We start from the raw sequence: 24,415 nt of genomic DNA on the forward strand, positions 1-24,415 counted from the left end.
TCAAGAAAACAAGCTCATGGACTTGTAGAGGATGTTCTGGTGATGATTGAGGACCATTACATCCCTACTGATTTCATAGTCCTAGAGACTGGGAAGTGCATGGATGAATCTATCATCCTTGGCAGACCCTTCCTAGCCACAGCAAAGGGTGTGATTGATGTTGATGGAGGTGAACTGATCATTCAAGTGAATGAAGAATCCTTTGTGTTTAAGGCTCAAGGATATCCCTCTGTCACCATGGAGAGGAAGCATGAAGAGCTTCTCTCAAATCAGAGTCAAACAGAGCCCCCACAGTCAAACTCTAAGTTTGGTGTTGGGAGGCCACAACCAAACTCTAAGTTTGGTGTTGAACCCCCACATTCAAACTCTAAGTTTGGTGTTGGGAGGTTCCAACATTGCTCTGAGTATCTGTGAGGCTCCATGAGAGCCCTCTGTCAAGCTACTGACATTAAAGAAGCGCTTGTTGGGAGGCAACCCAATGTTATGTTTTATCTATTTTCTTTTGTTATTTTTTGTTATTTTGTAGGTTGATGATCATAAGAAGACACAAAATCAATTGAAAAAGAAAAAACAGAATGAAAAACAGGAAGAAAAACAGCACACCCTGGAGGAAGAACCCACTGGCGTTTAAACGCCAGTGAGGCTAGCAGTTGGGCGTTTAACGCCCAGTCTGGCACCATTCTGGGCGTTTAACGCCAGAAAGGGGCACCAGACTGGCGTTAAACGCCAGAAAAGGGCAAGAACCTGGCGTTAAACGCCAGGAATGGGCATCAGCCCGGCGTTTAACGCCAGAAATGGCTCAAAACGTGATTTTGAATGCCATTTGGTGTAGGGATGACTTTTCCTTGACACCACAGGATCTGTGGACCCCACAGGATCCCCACCAACCCCACCACTCTCTCTCTCTTCTTCACCCATTCATCAATCACCTCAACTCCTCTTCCCCAAAAACCATTCACCTATCAAATCCCATCTTTCTCCTCACCACTCACATCCATCCTTCATAAAACCCCACCTACCTCACCATTCAAATTCAAACCACTTTCCCTCCCAAACCCACCCATACATGACCGAACCATGTGCCCCCCTCTCCTATATTAACCCTTCTTCACCCCTTCATTTTCACACAACCTAAACACCACTTCTCCCCCTCCTTGGCCGAACACAAAGCCACTCCCTTCTTCCTCATTTCTTCTTCTTCTACTCTCTTCTTTCTTCTTTTGCTCGAGGATGAGCAAACCTTTTAAGTTTGGTGTGGTAAAAGCATTGCTTTTTGTTTTTCCATAACCATTTATGGCATCCAAGGCCGGAGAAACCTCTAGAAAGAGGAAAGGGAAGGCAAAAGCTTTCACCTCCGAGTCATGGGAGATGGAGAGATTCATCTCAAGGGTGCATCAAGACCACTTCTAAGAAGTTGTGGCCATGAAGAAGGGTCAACTTTGATCAAAGACTGGACCAAGTCCTCATAAACATTTGTGAAGAAGGCGCTCAATGGAAGAGAAACTCAAGAGGGAAGCCGGTTCAATTGAAAAGGCATGACCTCAAACCCGTGGCTAGAGGATGGTTGGAGTTTATCCAACGCTCAATCATTCCCACTAGCAACCGGTCCGAAGTTACTCTAGACCGGGCCATCATGATTCATAGCATCATGATTGGAGAAGAAGTGGAAGTTCATGAGGTCATAGCCCAAGAACTCTACAAGGTGACGGACAAGTCCTCTACCTTAGCAAGGTTAGCCTTTCCTCACCTCATTTGTCACCTCTGTTATTCAGTTGGAGTTGACATAGAGGGAGGCATCCCTATTGATGAGGACAAGCCCATCACCAAGAAAAGGATGGAGCAAACAAGAGACCCCTCTCATCATGAGATCCCTGAGATACCTCAAGGGATGCACTTTCCTCCACAAGACTATTGGGAGCAAATTAACACCTCCCTAGGACAATTGAGTTCCAACATGGGACAACTAAGGGTGGAGCACCAAGAACACTCCATTCTCCTCCATGAAATTAGAGAAGATCAAAGAATCATGAGAGAGGAGCAACAAAGACAAGGAAGAGACATTGAGGAGCTCAAGCACTCCATAAGACCTTCAAAAGGAAGAACAATCCGCCATCTCTAAGGTGGACCCGTTCTTTAATCTCCTTGTTCTTTAATTTTCTGTTTTTCGAATTTTAGTGCTTTATGTTTGTCCATGTTTGTGTCTTATGATCATTAGTGTCTTAGTGTCTATGCCTTAAAGTTATGAATGTCCTATGAATCTATCACCTTTCTTGAATAAACAATGTTCTTAATTGAAAAAGATAAGAATTGCATGAATTTTGAATTTTATAACAGTTTAATTATATTGATGTGGTGGCAATACTCTTGTTCTCTGAATGTATGCTTGAACAGTGCATATGTCTTTTGAATTTGTGGTTCATGAATGTTGGCTCTTGAAAGAATGATGAAAAAGGAGACATGTTACTGAGGATCTGAAAAATCATAAAAATGATTCTTGAAGCAAGAAAAAGCAGTGAATACAAAAAAAAAAAGAGAAAAGAAAACGAAAAAAAAAAGAAAGAAAAAGAAAGAAAAAGAAAGAAATAAAGTTGTGATCCAAGGCAAAAAGAGTGTGCTTAAGAACCCTGGACACCTCTAATTGGGGACTTTAGCAAAGCTGAGTCACAATCTGAAAAGGTTCACCCAATTATGTGTCTGTGGCATGTATGTATCCGGTGGTAATACTGGAAGACAGAGTGCTTTGGGCCACGGCCAAGACTCATGAAGTAGCTGTGTTCAAGAATCATCATACTTAACTAGGAGAATCAATGACATTATCTGGATTCTGAGTTCCTAAAGAAGCCAATCATTCTGAATTCCAAAGGATAGAGTGAGATGCCAAAACTGTTCAGAGGCAAAAAGCTAAAAGCCCCGCTCATCTAATTAATACTGATCTTCATAGATGTTTTTGGAGTTCATTGCATATTCTCTTCTTTTTATCTTATTTGATCTTCAGTTGCTTGAGGACAAGCAACAATTTAAGTTTGGTGTTGTGATGAGCGGATAATTTGTACGCTTTTTGGCATTGTTTTTAGTATGTTTTTAGTATATTTAGTTGAGTTTTTAGTATATTTTTATTAGTTTTTAGTTAAAATTCACTTTTCTGGACTTTACTATGAGTTTGTGTGTTTTTCTATGATTTCAGGTATTTTCTGGCTGAAATTGAGGGATCTGAGCAAAAATCTGATTCAGAGACTGAAAAGGACTGCAGATGCTGCTGGATTCTGACCTCCCTGCACTCGAAGTGGATTTTCTGGAGCTATAGAAGCCCAATTGGCGCGCTCTCAACGGCGTTGGAAAGTAGACATCCTGGGCTTTCCAGAAATATATGATAGTCCATACTTTGCCCAAGATTTGATGGCCCAAACCGGCGTTCAAAGTCACCCTCAGGAATTCCAGCGTTAAACGCCGGAACTGGCACCAAAATGGGAGTTAAACGCCCAAACTGGCATAAAAGCTGGCGTTTAACTCCAAGAAGAGTCTCTACACGAAAATGCTTCATTGCTCAGCCCAAGCACACACCAAGTGGGCCCGGAAGTGGATTTTTATGTCATTTACTCATCCTTGTACACCTTAGGCTACTAGTTTTCTATAAGTAAGACCTTTTACTATTGTATTAGACATCTTGGTAGCTATCTTTGAGTTTCATGCTATCTTAGATCATTTGGGAGGCTGGCCATTCGGCCATGCCTATACCTTGTTCTTATGTATTTTCAACGGTGGAGTTTCTACACACCATAGATTAAGGTGTGGAGCTCTGCTGTACCTCGAGTATTAATGCAATTACTATTGTTCTTCTATTCAATTCCGCTTGTTCTTTGTCCAAGATATCACTTGTTCTTCAACTTGATGAATGTGATGATCCGTGACACTCATCATCATTCTCACTTATGAACAAAGTGACTGACAACCACTCTGTTCTACAAGCAACAAGGCTCTAGTGTTTATCTCTTGGATTCCTGATACACGATGCATGGTTGATCGCCTGACAACCGAGTGCTCGCCTGACAAACGAGCCAGCCATTCCGTGAGATCAGAGTCTTCGTGGTATAGGCGAGAACTGATGGCGGCATTCAAGAGAATCCGGAAGGTCTAACCTTATCTGTGGTATTCTGAGTAGGATTCAATGATTGAATGACTGTGACGTGCTTCAAACTCCTAGCAGGCGGGGCGTTAGTGACAGACGCAAAAGAATCACTGGATTCTATTTCGGCCTGACCGAGAACCGACAGCTGATTAGCCATATGCTGTGACAGAGCATAGGAACATTTTTACTGAGAGGATGGGAGGTAGCCACTGACAACGGTGAAACCCTTGCATAAGCTTGCCATGGAAAGGAGTAAGAAGGATTGGATGAAGACAGTAGGAAAGCAGAGAGACGGAAGGGAAGGCATCTTCATACGCTTATCTGAAGCTCTCACCAATGAATTACATAAGTATCTCTATCTTTATATTTATGTTTTATTCATCATCTATACCCATTTGAGTCTGCCTGACTAAGATTTACAAGGTGACCATAGCTTGCTTCATACCAACAATCTCCGTGGGATCGACCCTTACTCGCGTAAGGTTTATTACTTGGACGACCCAGTGCACTTGCTGGTTAGTTGTGCGAAGTTGTAGTGATCACAATTTCGTGCACCAGACACTTATGCCCATTTAACTTACCTTCCAATATGAGGGTTGATCAAGTGAGACTAATCCATCATAATTGTCATAGTTGTGGTTCCAACAAGGAAAGGACCCTTAGCTCACTCCAAGCCAAGACCTCTTTTTATGCTTTCAATCTTTCATACATTGCTATGTTAATCTCTTTCATACTTGTTTATATTACATAGTCGGTTCTTTAATTTCTTCATTAGTTCAATCATTACAATGTTGCATGTTCTTTTATTACTTTATTTGTTCATTTCTTCATTAACAACCCCTTGATCACTACAACCGAAATTTGCACACTCATTGCCCCTTAAGTGATTTCTTGGGAGACGACCCGGGAGTCAATTACTCTCAGTTTTAAATTGGTTTTGAGTTGACACACATCCTGTGGATTTTCAAATTGGTTGGCGACCGATTGTTGGGTTTGGGTCTATACTTGCAACGTTAATCCTATTTTGAGAAATCCCAACTCGTACAATTGGGCGCCGTCAATCTTCTTTGGGGTATGTCTAAAATCGTCTCAACCATTTTGTGTGCAGTAAATGCATCATTTTTTATGAATGATTAGATTCTATTAAATGAATATTAAAGGATGTTATGAAAGAAGAGTATTCATACACTTTCTAAATATAGAATATATTAGTATATATATACATAAATACATTTTAATACATAATATTTTTAAAATGGCAAGTATAATCTTTTACTTTAAAATGAATATAAAACATATCAATACATATAAAAATATTTTTCATTTTTTTAAATTAATTATTATACTATACTATTTTTAATAACATAATGTAAGAAATTAAATTATTTTATATTACTTGAAAATAATTAAATTATTTTACATTATTAAAAAATAATTACTTTAATTATTATAATATACCTTTTTAATTTAATTTTTAATAGTTGAACACGTAAAAATTTATTCAAAAATTATTTCATAATTACTTGTTAAGAAAAAATATCATCAATCATAATTATTTTAAAATGATCATTTGGGTTGTATGTATCAGTTTTTCTTGATGCCTTCCGTTTTCTATTTTTTTATTATTATTTTGGTTTTAATATTTAGGCCAAATTCTAATTTGATGTATAATATTTTAAATATTTTATTTTAGTTCAGAATAATTTTTGATGAGTTTAATATTATTTCATTTTTAAATTTGATACAAATTATTTGTATTAAAAAAACGTAGTAACCAAAAGTTTTTTGTAATTCTTTTTTTTTTCTGTACAAGATATCTCAAATAACTAACAATCAATCATCAGTACTCCAAAATCAACAAAATTGTGAGTACTTTGGTTAACCTGATAGTTCTTGGAATATGATGTCTCCGAGCTGGAGAGCTCCCCGCGTTCCAGGCCGGCTCCAATCCCAGCTGGACGCTCTCCTTCAGCGTGGCGACCCCACCTCAATGCGAATGTGCTTCCCTCTGTTTCCGCCGCTCAGCTATCTCTTCTCGCCATTCACGCACGCAAGCTCCCTTTTTTTCACAAATTTGGAGTCAGAGATGATGATTTCTCCGAACCCTAAACCCTACGCTTGGCCCTTCTTTCTCCTAGCATTGTCAGATAAGTGGTTGAAGTTAAAGGGAGTGGGTGAGTTACTTGCTGCCCACTCTCCTCCTTTTTTTCATCCCCTTCCCTTCTTACTCTTCAACCCTAAGAGTGATCTTCTTCATTCCAATTTAGTGTTGGTGCTGGATAGTAGGGGTGTTCAAAACCGAACCGGACTGAATAAAACCGGCCAACCGAACCAAAAAAACCAAGAACCGAATGAACCAAAAATCGAAAAAACCGAAAAAAATAATATTTTGCTGTTTTTTATGCGGTTTGGTTCAGTTTTTGGTTTTGATACTGAAAACCCTAATCGAACCGAACAGAACCGGTCAACTAAAAACCATAAAAAGCCATTCGGCCCCCCCACCCCAAACGGCCCAAGCCCAACCCATCAAATAACCTAACATGACCACTAATTCAGTAACTCCTATTCTCCTAACCTAGCGCAGCCAAGAAACCCCATTACCCCAACCCCTCTCAGCCCCTCCCAGCAGCGCCTCCTAGCCCCGCCTCCCAGCCCCTCCCACTCCCAGTCCCGCAAACCAGCGCCTCCCAGTCCCGCGACCCAGTGCCTTGCAGCAACGCCTCCCAGCCGCGCCTCGCAGCAACGCCTCCCAGCAGCGCCGGACCAGCCATCCAGTAGCGACGGACCAGCCCCTCCTAGCACCTTCTAACACCGAACACCTGATATGGAGGATCCAACTCATCCAAGTCAGGTATTAATTTGAATTATTTCTGTTTCATGTTCAGTGAATTTTCGTTTGAATTTCTGGTAATTGTTAAATAATTTTATTTTGTTTGAATTTTTGCTTTTGTTTGAATAATTTCCATTCTTTGTTCAGTGTAATTTTGCTTTTGTTTGAATAATTTCTATTTTTTCTTCAGTGTAATTTTGTTTGAATTTATGCTTTTGTTTGAATAATTTTTGTTCTATGTTCAATGTATTTTTGTTTCAATTTCTGGTAATTGTTAATAATTTTATTTTGTTTGAATTTCTGCTTCTGTTTGAATAATTTATGTTTTATGTTCATTCTTCAGTGTATTATTGTTCATTGGATAATATATTTGTTGTTAATTTACTAAAATTGCTTCTCATTGTTGTTCTGTTGTTCATTATTCAATGTTCAAGCTCAAAGGATGTCCTTAACAATTAACATAGAAAGCTTTTCCATTTTTTACATATGGTAATTGTTAAAAGTATTTTGAAAATATAATCCACTTAAGAATCAATTTTACATGTTTTCATCTTCAAATTATATTAAACTTGCATAGCATTTAAATTTACATTGACTATTATTAATAATATGGAAAGAACAAAGGGTAGTTTTTTATGGTGAACAATAACAAAGAAAAGTTATTGTCATCACTCACAACATTGCATAAAATTGATGCACAAATTTATATAAAAAAGTAATAATACTGTGATTTAGGTGTTCTTTGATCCAAACTCATAATGCCTAATTATAAGAACAAATAAGTACTTGATATAGATTAGACAGCTATTTGTTTTTCATTGTTTAGAGAAATTTATTATTTTATTATTTTACTTGTTATTAATTCATTTATTTCATTGTTGCTGGATGTTGTTTTATTGCTAATTCAGTGTTCATTGTTTTATTTGTTGTTCATTCTTCAAGAAAATTGCTTCTGATTGGTGGCTCACTGGTTCAGTGGGTTTCTCTCTATGCATCAATTCTAGACAACATGTTTTGTAAACAAGATCTTGATTTTGTAAATTGCTTGTAAATTGATTTTGTTGTTTAATGTATTTGTTTAGTAAGTTTGATGTCAGTTCAAGTGAGAATATGGGTGACACCGGATTGCTGATTTTAATTGTGTATTTGTGTTGGTCAATTTCAATGTATAAGACTTTGTGAAATAGTATGGTAGTATTTTTTGTTGTTGATTGAAAAAACCGAACAAACCGAACTAAATCAAATCGATTTTAATTGGTTTGGTTTGGTTCGGATGGCCTCGACTCAAAAACCGAACCGCAGTTTAATTAGACGATTGAATTGGATGATATTTCTCTCAAAAACCGAACCAAACCGCACCGTGAACACCCCTACCGTGAGCATCTACTCGCTCCACCGGACAAAGTTGCTCCTTGTATTCTGCCCTGCATTGAACAGCAAGGATGGGAGTTTCTTCTGAGAAAACCACAAGAGGTTAACCTCTCATGGGTGGTAGAATTCTACACTAACTACCATCTCTCCTCTCTTCAATTGGTATTCGTACGCTGAAAGCAAGTCTCAGTGTTAGAAGAGGCTATTCAGCAAGTGCTTAATGTCTTACCAGTACCAAGTGACATGGATGGCTACCAAGAGGTCTTACGTCAACGAGAAAAATCTGGATTTGACTGGGACTCAATCCTTCAAGTCATTGCTGAACTAGAAGCTTTCTGGACCCATGGTCAACTCCGGATGCGACCCAAGTGCATTGACGTACGTTTCCTCACTGTAGAAGCTAGGGCTTGGGCCCAGATCCTATCTCACTATGTCCTACCTAGCACCCACAAGTCGTCTATCACGGCGGATCTCGCTTTGCTTGTTTGGTGTGTCATCACAGGGAGACCGGTGAACATTTCGCTTCTTGTCAAGTAAGCGATGGGTCAAATCCACGACCAGGGCAATTTGCCATTTCCAGCATTGGTATATAATTTAGCTGCTGCTGCGGGTGTTCCTCGGGAAGCCATGGACACGAAAACTATAATTCCGGCTAAGGGCGATATGGTCCTAAGTGGAAAATACTTACATCTTCCCATGAACAAACCAAGCCTTAACGTAGCCCCACCATCTATTTTTCCTTCCACCTCATCATCACCACAGCAACAAAGATCCACACATCAAATGATAGAAGATCTACACCAGAAGATTGATAGATATGAGCGGCGCAACCAGCGTCGATACACTTACATCAAGAAGCTTCTGCGTTGTGTTATTGCCGTTAGGATTTTTGCTAGTAAAGAATTTTATAAAGTTGCATTGTAAGTATAGATTCTGAACCAACAGAAATCCCTTCGTGTAAACGTTTTGGTTGTCACAAGTAACAAACCCCTTTGAAATTGATAACCGAGTATTCAAACCTCGGGTCGTCTTCTCAAGGAATTGCAGGGAGGTATGTTCTTATTATTGGCTATGAAAAAGGTAAAATTGGGGGTTTTGGAATTAAGGAAGAAGTATGACAAGTAATTTAAATGACAATTAAAATAAATAAATACTGTAAAGCAAACTTTTGGCAAGGTATGAGAAATTGGAAGTCCAGACTTAGCTATTCTTATCAATAATAATGACAGTTGAATCTTAATTCCACTTAGTTAACCTTTGCTAAAGCAAAGGAAAGTCAAGGGACTAATTAGTTAGACCTTCGAATCCTATTTATTTCCTAAGAAAAGGTTGGGATTATTGAAGTTCCGTTTAATTAGCAAGATAACAGTTATCAATTATGTTGAGCTAAGATAACTCCTGAGTTACTGATTTCTTAACCAAGACCAAAAGGGAAGGAAATTAAATCTACCGGAATAAGAATATCTTCAGATTGGGAATGATCAATAACATGAATAAAAAGAGCAATATTGAACTGAAATATTTAAATAAGAAAATCATAACATGAATGCAGCATAAGCCAAATAGGAAACATAACTAATACAAGCAAGCATTAATGGTATCTGAAAATAAGAGATAACTGTCAAGCAAAAGAACATTGAACCTGGTAAAAAGATAATCCTTGAAGCAAATAAAATCCTAAAACTAAATCCTAATCCTAAAGAGAGAGAGAGGAGAGAACCTCTCTCAAAATTGGGTCAAAAACAGCCCAGAAATCACTCCCAGCGCTTTCTGGTTCGTACAGCTCGCGGAGGCGTCATCCACGCGTTAGCGTGGGTTGTGTTCCTGCTAGGTCACGCGGCCGCGTGATCCACGCGTTCGCATCACCTAGCGTCAGGGCAGCTATGACAAATTATATATCGTTGTGAAGCCCCAGACGTTAGCTTTCCAACGCAACTAGAACCATCTCATTTGGACCTCTGTAGCTCAAGTTATGGTTGTTTGAGTGCGAAGAGGTCAGGCTGGACAGCTTAGCAATTTCTTCAACTTCTTGTATTCCTTCCACTTTTGCATGCTTCCTTTTCATCCTCTGAGCCATTCATGCCCTGGAATCCCTGAAATCACTTAAGACACATATCACGGCATCTAATGGTAATAAAAGAGGATTAATATTAACAAATATAAGACCAAAGAAGCATGTTTTCAATCATAGCACAAAATCCGGAAGGAAAACGTAAACTCATGCAAATAGTATGAATAAGTGGGTAAAGAGTTGATAAAAACTACTCAATTGAGCATAAGATAAACCATAAATAGTGGTTTATCAACCTCCCCACACTTAAGTAATAGCATGTCCTCTTGCTAAGCTCAAGAGAAACTATAAAGAGATGAAGAGGAATGATAGAATGTATGAGATGCAACCTATGAATGCAATTAAATGCAAAATATTTCTACCTACTTGGTTAAAAATAAATAAGTTCTCCAAGACAAACATAAATCAGATTTCACTAATTCAAATCATACAGTGAAAACAAGTAAGCTTGTAAGAAGATAGCTCATGAAAGCAGGGAACATAGAATCAAGCATTGAACCCTCACTGGTAGTGTATATGCGCTCAAATCTCTCAAGTGTCTAGGGTCAATCTCTCTACTCTTCTCTAATCATGCTTTCTAAACTTTTGTTCCTCATCTAATCAATCAACAAATATTTAGCATACCAATGCAAACATCATGAGGTCTTTTCAGGGTTGTAATGGGGCTGAGGTAAAGGTAAGGGTATATATAAGGCTAAGTGAGCTAATTAAGTGAATCCTTGATTAGTCTAAGATCTCACCTAACATACATACTTTGTAAAGCAAAGCTTCTTTACCTATTCTCCCATATTTTTCCCACTTTTGATGTTACATGCTCATGTATTAGTTTTAATTTTGTCCTATGTGCATTGCTTTATTTTGCATTTGGGGAATTCTTTTGTATCCCCTTTATTCAAATACTTAATTAATTTTTTTTAATGCACATGGTAATTCAATAATTTTGATTTCACATGAGCATGCTTCCCAAAATTTTTATTTTGAATTATTTCATTCTTTTCAGCTTCCTACCCTTTGTTTTTATCATCCATGTTCCCAATAGGTTTCCCACACTTAAACAATTACATAATTTCTATCTTAAGCTAACCAAGGATTCAACTTGGAATTTTAAATTTGTTTTTTTGCTTAAGGCTAGTGTTGTGGTTTATAGAATAAGAGGGAATTAAAGGCTCAAGGGGGCTAACAAGGGTGATGTAAAAGGTAGGCTAATTTTGGGATAAGTGAGCTAGAATCAAATAATGGCCTCAATCATATGCAAGCATGTAAATATATTAAATATTGGACATATAGAATGGAACAAAGAAAAGATTACAATTATAGAGAAGAAAACACACAAGAATAAAAATTTATGGTTAAATAATTTAACCATATAAATAAGCTCAAAATCTCACAGGTTGTGTGTTCTTTGGCTCAAAAATCATATTCCAAATACAACTTCAAAACAAGTTTAACACAAATTTTTCAATTTAAATTAGTAAAATACTATAAAAATTTCTTGAAAAAGAAAATATTTCTTCAACCAAGTGGTAAAATATGCACAAAATCAAATAAATATGCAAATGCAACAACTAGCTACAAAGAAAATTTAAACATTGGTGTTGAGACAAGAAAGTACTAACCCATGGAGATCGGTATCGACCTCCCACACTTAAAGATTGCACCGTCCTCGGTGCATGCTAAGATGAACAAGTGGATGGCTGCTCCAACTGATGCCTTTCTCCAAAGATTGTGCAGGTGGACTTGTTTGTCTTCCCATTAAGAAGCTTTTCCTCTCCCTTCGTGGTGGCCATCCTGAAAGAAGAGGGAAAAGGAGAAAAGTAACCCAAAAATAAAGATAGAAAATAAATAAAATATGGGTGTTAATGCCAGATAATAAGGGTCTCAATTACATGGTAGCTACAACATGCAAGTGAGAAAACAGTAGAAGTACATGGCAAGGCAAGAGTGCAAAAATTTGCGACAATGGGAAAGAGAGTGCAAGATAATATAAATTCATGTCAATACAAAATTAATACAAATATCATAAAAGATTAGCATTGACTTAAACAATATTACCCAACAGTGTAAAACAAGTCACTGAGTACCAAAATAATACCAAAAAAGACACAACAGATGAATATGAACAAGTAACACCAATGGAAAAATAATAAATTTAGAAAAGAAAATAAAAAGATGCACAAAATTAAAATACAATAGAAGAAAGTATGCAAATAAATTAAATAAAATAGAATGGAGGTTAAAAAGACGAGAAGTCAAAGAAAATAAGAAAGGAAGGAGAAAGAAATAAGAAAAGATAAGAAAAATAAGGATTTAGAGAAGAAAAGATAAGATATTTGGCAAATTAGGATAAGCTGTGCGATGAAAGCGACGCGATCGGGTGGGGCACGCGGTCGCGTGACTTGCACTTATACGGATTGACGCGGTCGTGTCAGTCACGCGGTTGCGTGACCCGTTTTATGCCACTGGTGTGAGGGTAGCCTCGCGCTCGCACAACTCTCTGTTCAAAATCATTAATTGCCAAATATTGGGTGACGCGATCGCGTGGTGCACGTGGTCGCGTGAGTGGCCATTATGAGGATATGACGTGGTCGCGTCGGTCACGCGGCTGCATGGGAAGAATTGTGTGTTTAGCACCAATCCAACACCACTCTAGCACAACTTTCGGTCGTGCACCTTTTCTACGTCGAATTCCAAGGCACGTGGCCGCGTGAGTGATGCGGTCGCGTGGGAGGCCAGTGTTCCCACTCGACGCAGACGCGTCAGCGACGCGGTCGTGTGGGACGATTTATGCCACGGGCACGCCTCCAGCCACGCTCTCGCGTGACTCTCTGTTCGATTTCTCTTCTTCACAACGCACATGTGACACGGACGCGTCAGCGACGCTGCCGCGTCGCGTGCATGCTTTTTTTTTTTAATAATGCAGTATGCAGAATGCAATGCTAATATGAATGTTATGCAAAATTCCAGGTTCAATACAATAAAATAAAATAAAACTCGAAAACAAATAAAACTAAATAAAAATGAAAAAGGAACGATCATACCATCGTGGGTTGTCTCCCACCTAGCACTTTTAGTTAAAGTCCTTAAGTTGGACATTTGATGAGCTTCCTGTTATGGCAGCTTATGTTTAAATTCATCCAAAAATCTCCACCAATGCTTGAAATGCCAATAGCCTCCGGGTTCCCAAACTAGGCATGTAAAGCTTCTGAGCAGCTTCAAACAAATTTTCAGGCTCCCGGGATGATGAATGTCAGGATAGGATCCATGATCCCAAGCTTTGCTTTTAAATCCGCCTCTGTCTTGATCTACATGTTTCCATCTGAGCGGTTTAAAAAGTAGATTCTCACCATGGTGACCAAACGTTCTCCGTGATCCATTCAATTGAGCATGATACCAATCCGTGCGCTTCGAGTTGAAGTGTGGAACCTTATTGAACCTTGTGCACCAGCTCTGAGTACGAGCCATTTCCCTTTTCCTCTTAAAGCCGCAATGAGCTCTAAGCTGGCCATCTGTTTCAAGTAAACCATATTCAAGTGGAAAAATAAAGATAAAAGCTAAGGATTTTACCCACTTGAAGCTTGTATTGGGTGGTAGTGGCCTCAGGATAGGTGGTTCCAGTGGTTCTGTAAGTTTTACTCCCTTGTGCTCTTCTGTGAATTTCTCCACTTTATTGCAAATTTCTTCCACTTCAACCATATCTTGATCAGAGTCTTCAATTTCTCCCTCATTATCGCTCAAGTCATATATTGGAGGTTGAGAAAAATCTATCTCAGCATCATCTTCATATTCACTCGGGGAAGATTCTTCTGTCTCAAAGAATTCACTTGTGGATGCAAGTTCGTCGCTAAGAGAACAGGACTCGTGATCATCATCATCAAGGAAACCTGCATCTTGGGTTATTCCATTCAGTTCTTCGTAAGATATTTGTATTGGAGGCTGTGCAAAATCCTCCTTAGCATCAATTGTAACATCTTTGACGGAATTCTCCACAACTCTGGATTCAGGTGGCGGTTCGGCATCTCCTAAATCTTCAACCAACTCTTCTTCTTCTACAATGACAGCTTCCTCTATTTGTTCCAGTACGAAGTTATGCTCTATGCTGTCCACTGGAGTTTCTTATGTCTTCTTCGTGCTACGTTCTTCATTGGATTCTCCACATGAAGCCATGGGAGTCTGTTGAGGGGCTGAACGTCTGGAAGATAATTGATTTATTCCTTGCTCCAGTTGATGAAGGGTTGCATTAAATTGTTTTACTGATTTTTTGAGGCGAACCTGTGATTCTGGGCTTGATGGATATGGACATGGTGTATAGGGGAGTGGTGGTTCTTGGGAGTAATTGGATTGGCGTTGGGGTGGATAAGGATCATGTGGTAGTGAATGGTGAAAAGAAGCTTGTGAGTGTGGTGGTTCGAAATTATGTCGAGAGGATGGTCTCTGAGCACAGGGTGGGGCTTGTTGGTAGTTACAAGGTTGTCCACCATATCTTTCAGCTGGGTATGCATTGTAGAATGGTCGTTATCCATGATATCTTGGAGGGTGTTGTTGCCTAAAGGGTTGATTAGATCCTCTTGACTCCATCCATCCTTGATTGGTCTGACCTTGATGCATATTCCTGCTATGGTTTCTATTTCCTTCAACAAAGTTAGAACTAAACTCAAAGCGAGAGGGGTGAGAATTCATGGTAATTATCAGAAATAAGGGGGAAAAAGGAGAAACAAATAAACAAGTAAAAGAAAAAAAATATATATATATTTTTGAAAAATATTTACAATAACCAATAATAAGGCACACGTTTGCAATTCCCCGGCAACGGCGCCATTTTGACGTTAGGATTTTTGCTAGTAAAGAATTTTATAAAGTTGCGTTGTAAGTATAGATTCTGAAACAACAGAAATCCCTTCGTGCAAACGTTTTGGTTGTCACAACTAACAAACCCCTTTGAAATTGATAACCGAGTATTTAAACCTCGGGTTGTCTTTTCAAGGAATTGCAGGGAGGTATGTTCTTATTATTGGCTATGAAAAAGGTAAAATTGGGGGTTTTGGAATTAAGGAAGAAGTATGACAAGTAATTTAAATGACAATTAAAATAAATAAATACTATAAAGCAAACTTTTGGCAAGGTATGAGAAATTGGAAGTCCAGACTTAGTTATTCTTATCAATAATAATGACAGTTGAATCTTAATTCCACTTAGTTAACCTTTGCTAAAGCAAAGGAAAGTCAAGGGACTAATTAGTTAGACCTTCGAATCCTATTTATTTCCTAAGAAAAGGATGGGATTATTGAAGTTCAGTTCAATTAGCAAGATAACAGTTATCAATTATGTTGAGCTAAGATAACTCCTGTGTTACTGATTTCTTAACCAAGACCAAAAGGGAAGGAAATTAAATCTACCGGAATAAGAATATCTTCAGATTGGGAATGATCAATAACATGAATAAAAAGAGCAATATTGAACTGAAATATTTAAATAAGAAAATCATAACATGAATGTAGCATAAGCCAAATAGGCAACATAACTAATACAAGCAAGCATTAATGATATCTGAAAATAAGATATAACTGTCAAGCAAAAGAGCATTGAACCTGGTAAAAAGATAATCCTTGAAGCAAATAAAATCCTAAAACTAAATCCTAATCCTAAAGAGAGAGAGGAGAGAACTTCTCTCAAAACTAAATCTAAATCATGGAAAGTGAATTATGAAAGCATGATTATGAATAGATGCATTCCCCTACTTTATAGCTTCTAATCTGTGTGTTCTGGGCTGAAAACTGAGTCAAAAACAGCCCAGAAATTACTCCCAGCACTTTCTAGTCCGTACAGGTCGCGGAAGAGTGACGCGGAGGCGTCGTCCACGCGTTAGCGTGGGTTGTGTTCTTGCCAGGTCACGCGGCCGTGTGATCCACGTGTTCGCGTCACCTGGCGTCATAGCAGCTATAGCAAATTATATATCGTTGCGAAGCCCTGGATGTTAGCTTTCCAACAAAACTAGAACCATCTCATTTGGACCTCTGTAGCTCAAGTTATGGTCATTTGAGTGCGAAGAGGTCAGGCTGGACAGCTTAGCAATTTCTTCACCTTCTTGTATTCCTTCCACTTTTGCATGCTTCCTTTCCATCCTTTGAGCCATTCATGCCCTGTAATCCCTGAAATCACTTAACACACATATCACGGCATCTAATGGTAATAAAAGAGGATTAATATTAACAAATATAAGACCAAAGAAGCATGTTTTCAATCATAGCACAAAATCCGGAAGGAAAACGTAAACTCATGCAAATAGTATGAATAAGTGGGTAAAGAGTTGATAAAAACCACTCAATTGAGCATAAGATAAACCATAAAATAGTGGTTTATCAGTTATCCCTAACGTAGAGAAACCCGAAATATTCACATCTACCTCCAACCTAAGTGATGGGAGCTCTAATGAAAGGGATAGTGAAGGTTCTGGTCCCGACCGTCCTTTGCCCATTCTTAGTAGCACGGAGGACCATGCTAAATTCTAAGTGTAGGAAGGTCGTTCGACCGATCTCCATGGGTAACAATCTCTTCCTTTCAATACCCATGGATTTATCTCTTGCTTAGTAGTTAGTACATTGCATATGTAGTTAGTCTTGCTTGTAAATATTCCTTGCATGGTAGTTAGTCTCTATAGAGTTTCTTGGTCAAATAATAACTTCTTTCCCAAGAAACTGTATTTTGGGGTACCCTACCAAATTGAAGAAATTTTTTGTGTTGAACTTGCTTCAAGAATGTATTTTGGAACATAGTGATTGAGCTAAGAACACAAGCATGTAAGTTTTGAGCCTAATTGTGTGGTTACATTTTATAACCATTTATTTTCATTCTTGTGTGCATTATTCTCTTTCTATGATTGTAATCTTTGATTTGTCTGATTCTATATGTCCATTACTTTGTGTATGAATGCATTTACATGATCGAGGCCATCATTTCAATAGTCACTTTTCCCAAACGGCCTTAACCCTTTTATCTACCATTGCTAACCAACTTTGAGCCTATGATAAACCCTCTTTGTTCCTAAAAAGAGCGCATCAACAACCCTAAGTGAAAAACGATGAATATCCCTAAATTTGGATCCTTGATTAGCTTAGGTGAGTTAGGATGTGTATCATTCAATTGGGAAGGTATACTTGGGAATTTGGGTAGATATAGAGGTGTATTGTAATTGTAATTGAAAATTCTGGGATTCGAAAACATACTCATGTGTTGAATGATTGAACCATATGCATTGAAACTTTTGTACATGAACCCCAAGGAAAAGGGGACCAAAAAAAAAGAGAAAGAAGAATTTCATATGTGTATATATGAGAATGTATGAAAAAGAAAAGAAAGGAATATATATATATATATATATATATATATATATATGTAAGAAAAGAAAAGCAATGAAAGGGGACAAAAATGCCCCAAGACAAAGTAATAAAAAAAACAATGTATATGGGATATGAATTGAAAGGAATGCATGAGTGTGCAAAAAGTGAAACCCAAGGGCAGCTAGGTAATGTATTATAGTTGTATAGGTTGTTTTATGTGTCTAGTGGGATCCTAGGTTATTCAAGGACTCAAATTTTAAGCTCACTTGACCATATGCATCCTTACCTTCACCCTAGCCGCGTTACAACCCATGATAAGACCTTGTGATACTTGTAAGCATGCATTAAGTAATTGTTGATTGTTAGATGAAAGACAAATCTTGGAAAGCATGATTAGGAGAGGATTGAGTGACGAACCCTATACACTTGAGCACATAGAGCGGATAAACGTCCGGCGAGGGTTCGATGCTCAACTCCTTGTTCCCGGCTTTCACAAGCGTTCATTTAGCAAGTTATATGCACTCCATAGTGATACTCAATTTAGTAGGATTCATGAACTACACATCATTTTCACCTTATATGCTCACATGTGTTCTTGGAGGATGGATTTACCCTTGACCAAGTAGATAGATAATTTTACATTAGTTGCATGCATTCACTTAGGTAGTTTGCATTTCATAAACACTTTCTCACCGTGATCTTTGGTCTTTTTATTTTAAGCATGAGGACATGCTTGGTTTAAGTGTGGGGAGATTTGATAAACCCCAATTTTGTGGTTTATCTTGTGCTTAATTTGGGGGTTTTTGTCAATATTTCTCGCACTTATTCACAAGAAATGCATGGTTTTGTGTTCACTTCCCAATATTGCTCCATGATAGAAAACATGCTTATTTTGCCTTGGAATTGCTATATTTTGATCCTCTTTATTGCCATTCGATGCCGTGACATATTTGTTGAGTGATTTCAGAATTAATAGGGTAGGAATGGCCTAGAAGAGAGAAGAAAAGCATGCACAAGAGGAAGGAACATGAAGATTTGGATTTTGGGAACTGCAGCATCGACGCGCACGCGCACATCACGCGCATGCGTGGATGAGGATAGCTGGAAGCGGCGCACAAGGATTGATACATCTGCGCAGGCCAGAGAATTCCAACCGACGCGTACGCGCACTTGGCGCGCACGCGTGGATCACAAAAGCAATTGGCTCTGAGGCTCATGAGGCCCAATTTTAACCTGTTTCTGCATGGAAAAAGACCCAAGGATGCTAGGGAGAAGGGGGGATCAATCATTTTACACTAAGACACATTTTTTCTAGTTTTTTGGGTTCTTTGTTCTTCTAGAGAGAGAAACCCTTGTTCTTCTCTAGATCTAGCTTTAATTTGATATTCCCTTGTTGAAACTCTGAATTGGATCTTGTTAATTACTAGTTTGATTGTTTAATTTGAATTCCTTAGTATATTTTTGCTTAGATCTTGTGTTAGTGTATGAATTTTTGTCACTTGTCACTTTATACCCATTGCATGAATGTTGTGAATCTTGACTTGTTGATGTTACATTGCTGATTTCTATGATTAATTGTGTTGTTTGAGTGATTGTAAGTTGATATTTGTTAGTGGGTATTTGTTAATTTCAATTCGATTGCAATTTGAACATGTCTTTTGTTAATGCTTACCATGTGTTTGATGAATTGATTACCTTGATTATGGAGTAGTTCTTTTTACTCTTGGCTTAGGCCAAGGGAATTGGGTAAACTTGAGTCATTGGGTCTAATGGATTTGATGATTTGGGAACCCTTAGTGGTTAATTTGATAACCATTGACACTAGCCTACTACTAGGTTAATTAGTAATGAGGTTAGACCTTATGGGTAGATGTTGACCAAACCATTAACTTACTTCAAGTATAGAAGTAGACTTCATGGGTTTGGTTCCTCATAATTGTCAAGATATGGTTATTAGACAAGGATAGTGACCCCAATTCCCATGCCTAGCCAAGAGTTGCTTTTATCATTCATATTTGAAAGCCAAAATTCTTAATTGTCTTCCCTTAGTTGTAGTTATTGTTTAGTTGAGAGTAGAATTAAATTGAATGTTATCTTCTTAGTTTGAAATTGCTCACATCTTGCTTACTTATTTGAATTAGTTCTTTGCACTTTAGATTACTTGTTTGCTAAGATTCCTAGTTTACTTTCTTGCTCATGACTTACAACCCCGGATTTCTAACCAATGTTGAAGCACATGTTTGCCCATTCCTTGTGAGATGACCCGAGGTTTGAATACTTCGGTTATTTTATTGGGTTTTAACTTGTGACAACCAATTCTTTTCTAAATTTGATGTGAGAGTTATTTGTTGGTTTGGGGCAATACCTACAACGGAAATATTTTGTGAAATTCCTTACCGACTGATGAGCGGATAATTTATACGCTTTTTGGCATTGTTTTTATATAGTTTTTAGTAAGTTTGAGCTACTTTTAGGGATGTTTTCATTAGTTTTTATGTTAAATTCACATTTCTGGACTTTAATATGAGTTTGTGTGTTTTTCTGTGATTTCAGGTAAATTCTGACTGAAATTGAGGGATTTGAGCAAAACTCTGAAAAAGGCTGACAAAAGGACTGCTGATGCTGTTGGATTCTGACCTCCCTGCACTCGAAATGGATTTTCTGGAGCTACAGAACTCTAAATGGCGCGCTCTCAACGGCGTTGGAAAGTAGACATCCAGGGCTTTCCAGCAATATATAATAGTCCATACTTTATTCGAAGAATGACGACGCAAACTGGCGTTGAACGCCAAGTACACGCTCCTTTCTAGAGTTAAACGCCAGAAAAACGTCATAATCCGGAGTTGAACGCCCAAAGCACATCATAACTCGAAATTTAACTCCAAGAGAAGCCTCAGCTCGTGGATAGATCAAGCTTAGCCCAAGCACACACCAAGTGGGCCCCGGAAGTGGATTTATGCATCAATTACTTACTCATGTAAACCCTAGTAGCTAGTCTAGTATATATAGGACATCTAACTATTGTATTAGACATCCTGGATGGTATTTTCTATCCTGTGATCACGTTTAGGGGGCTGGCCATTCGGCCATGCCTGGACCTCTTGCTTATGTATTTTTAACGGTGGAGTTTCTGCACACCATAGATAAAGGGTGTGGAGCTCTGCTGTACCTCAAAGATTAATGAAGTTCTATTTTCTTTTATCCAATTCCTCTTTTATTCTTATTCCAAGATATTCATTCGTACCCAAGAACATGATGAGTGTGATGAGTTAATAACCCTCATCATTATTCTCACTCATGAACGCGCGTGATTGACAACCACTTCCGTTCTACATGCAAAGAAGCTTGAATGTGTATCTCTTAGATTCCCCAACAGAATCTTCGTGGTATAAGCTAGATGGATGGCGGCATTTATCTGGATCCGGAAAGTCCAACCTTGTCTGTGGTGTTCCGAGTAGGATCCTGGGAATCCGGAAAGTCTCACCTTGTCTGTGGTATTCCGAGTAGGATTCCGTTCATGAATGACTGTGACGTGCTTCAAACTTTAACCTGCTGGGCGTTAGTGACAAACGCAAAAGAGGGATTCTATTCCAGTAGGAGCGGGAACCAACCGGTGATTGGCCGTACTGTGACAGAGTGCGTGCATTAGCTTTCACTGCGAGGATGGGATGTAGCTATCAACCATGGGTGATGCCTCCAGACTGGTTAGCTGTGCGAGTGACAGCCGCACAGGTTATTTCCCCGAGAGGAATGAAAGTAGCCACAGCTGATAGTGAACCCCTATACAAAGCTTGCCATGGAAAGGAGTAAGAAGGATTGAGCAGAAGGAATAGGAAGGCAGGCGTCCGAGAGCTCTACAGCATCTCCATTCCGCTTATCTGAAATTCTTACCAATGAATCTACATAAGTATTCTATCCTTTTTATTATTCCTTTTTATTTAACAATCCAATTATCACTATTACCCTTTAATCTGCCTAACTGAGATTTGCAAGGTGACCATAGCTTGCTTCATACCAACAATCTCTGTGGATTCGACCCTTACTCACGTAAGGTATTACTTGGACGACCCAGTACACTTGCTGGTTAGTTGAACGGAGTTGTGAAAGAAGGTCAATTTCTAAAAGGAATAATTTCACAATGATGCCAAAAGGCACAAAATAGGAATCACAATTTCGTCCACCAAGTTTTTGGCGCCGTTGCCGGGGAACAATCAAGTTCGAACAACAATTCAAACAATTGTTTCCAACCCACAATGGTGCCAAGTTTTTAACCCGGCAACAACACCAAGTTTTTGGCGCCGTTGCCGGGGATTGTTCGAGTATGGACAACTGACGGTTCATCTTGTTCCTCAGATTAGGTAATTTATTTTTTGTTTTATTTTTTTCAAAAAAAAAATATTTTTCAAAATTATTTCAAATCTTTTCTAATATGTTTTCGAAAAATTTATTCTAAATTTTTGAAGAATGAATTCTAGAGCTTCATGAAAAATGTTGAAGCCTGGCTGGCTGTAAAGCCATGTCTAATTCTTTTGGACCGAGGCTTCCAATAATAAGTATATGAAGTTAGATGAAATATTAACTGTTACATGCTTGATTTGTCACTTAAGGCTTGGCTGGCCATTGGCCATGTCTAGTGTTTTGGACTGGAGCTTTCATTGAAAGCTTGGCTGGCTATGAAGCCATGTCTAATTCCTGGACCGGAGCTTTAGACTAACATTGCATGATTCTTGGAATTCATATTAAAAATTTTGAATTTCTTATTTTCCTTTTCTTATATGTTTTTCGAAAATATTAAATAAAAATCCAAAAAAAAAATTAGAAAATCATAAAAATCAAAATATTTTGTGTTTCTTGTTTGAGTTTTGAGTCAATTTTTAAGTTTGGTGTCAATTGCATGCTTTAAAAATTTTTCTTGCATTTTTTCGAAAATCCATGCATTCATAGTGTTCTTCATGATCTTCAAGTTGTTCTTGACAAGTCTTCTTGTTTGATCTTGATGATTTCTTGTTTTGTGTCTTTTCTTGTTTTTCATGTGCATTTTTACATTTCTATTTTTCATACAGTAAAAATTTCTAAGTTTGGTGTCTTGCATGTTTTCTTTGCATCAAAAATTTTTGAAAAATATGTTCTTGATGTTCATCATGATCTTCAAAGTGTTCTTGGTGTTCATCTTGACATTCATAGCATTCTTGCATGCATCTTGTGTCTTGATCCAAAATTTTCATGTTTTGGGTCATTTTTGTGTTTTTCTTTAAAAATTCAAAAATCAAAAATATCTTTTCCTTATTTCCCTCCACAATTTCGAAATTTTGGGTTGACTTGGTCAAAAGATTTTTAAAATTAGTTGTTTCTTACAAGTCAAAGTCAAAATTTCAATTTTAAAAATCTTATCTTTTCAAAATCTTTTTCAAAATCATATCTTTTTCAAAATTTTTTATTTATTTTCGAAAATTTCAAAAATATTTTTCAAAATATTTTCAAAATCTTTTTCTTATCTTTATATGTAATTTTCGAAAATTCACTAATAATTAATGTGATTGTTACTTTCTTGTTAAGAAAGGTTCAATCTTTAAGTTCTAGAATCTTATCTTGTAGTTTCTTGTTAGTGAAATAAATAATTTCAAATTATTTTTGAATTAAATCTTTTTATCTTTTAATTTATCTTTTTCAAAAATTTTATATTTTTCAAAATTTGATTTCAAAATATCTTATCTAACTTACTATCTTCTTATCTTTTTCAATTTTGATTTCAAATCTTTTTCAATCAACTAACTAACTTTTTGTTTGTTTCTTATCTTTTTCAAAACCACCTAACTACTTTTCTCTTTCCTATTTTCGAAAATATCTCTCTCTTTTTCAAAAATTCTTTTTAATTAATTAATTCTTTCATGTTTTAATTTTAATTACATTTTATCTCTAATTTTCGAAAATCACTAACCCCTTTTCAAACATTATTTTCGAAATTCTCTCATCTCTTTTCTTCTTCTATTTAATTATTTAATTACTAACACTTCTCTTCACCTCTCTTCATCCAAAATCCGAATCCATTCTTCATTCTTCTACCCCCTTTCTTTTTCTACTAACATAAAGGAATCTCTATACTGTGACATAGAGGATTCCTTTTTCTTTTCTTGTTTTCTTCTCTTTCATATGAGCAGGAACAAGGATAAAGGCACTCTTGTTGAAATTGACCCAGAACCTGAAAGGACTCTGAAGAGAAAATTAAGAGAAGCTAAAATACAACAATCCAGAAACAACCTTTCAGAAACACTAGCACAAGAGGTGATGGCCGAAAATTATAATAATGCAAGGAGAATGCTTGGTGACTTCACAAAGCCAACATCCAAGTTTGATGGAAGAAGCATCTCCATTCCTGCCATTGGAGCCAATAACTTTGAGCTTAAGCCTCAACTAGTTGCTTTAATGCAACAAAACTGCAAGTTTTATGGACTTCCATCTGAAGATCTTTACTAGTTTTTAACTGAATTCTTGCAGATCAGTGAGACTGTAAAGACAAATGGAGTTGATCCTGAAGTCTACAGACTCATGCTTTTCCCTTTTGCTGTAAGAGACAGAGCTAGAGTGTGGTTGGATTCTCAACCCAAGGATAGCCTGGACTCATGGGATAAGCTTGTCACTGCATTTTTAGACAAGTTCTTTCCTCCTCAAAAGCTGAGCAAGCT

Source organism: Arachis stenosperma, chromosome 10 (genome assembly GCF_014773155.1).
Source record: "Arachis stenosperma cultivar V10309 chromosome 10, arast.V10309.gnm1.PFL2, whole genome shotgun sequence".
In the NCBI taxonomy this organism is placed as follows: Eukaryota; Viridiplantae; Streptophyta; class Magnoliopsida; order Fabales; family Fabaceae; genus Arachis; species Arachis stenosperma.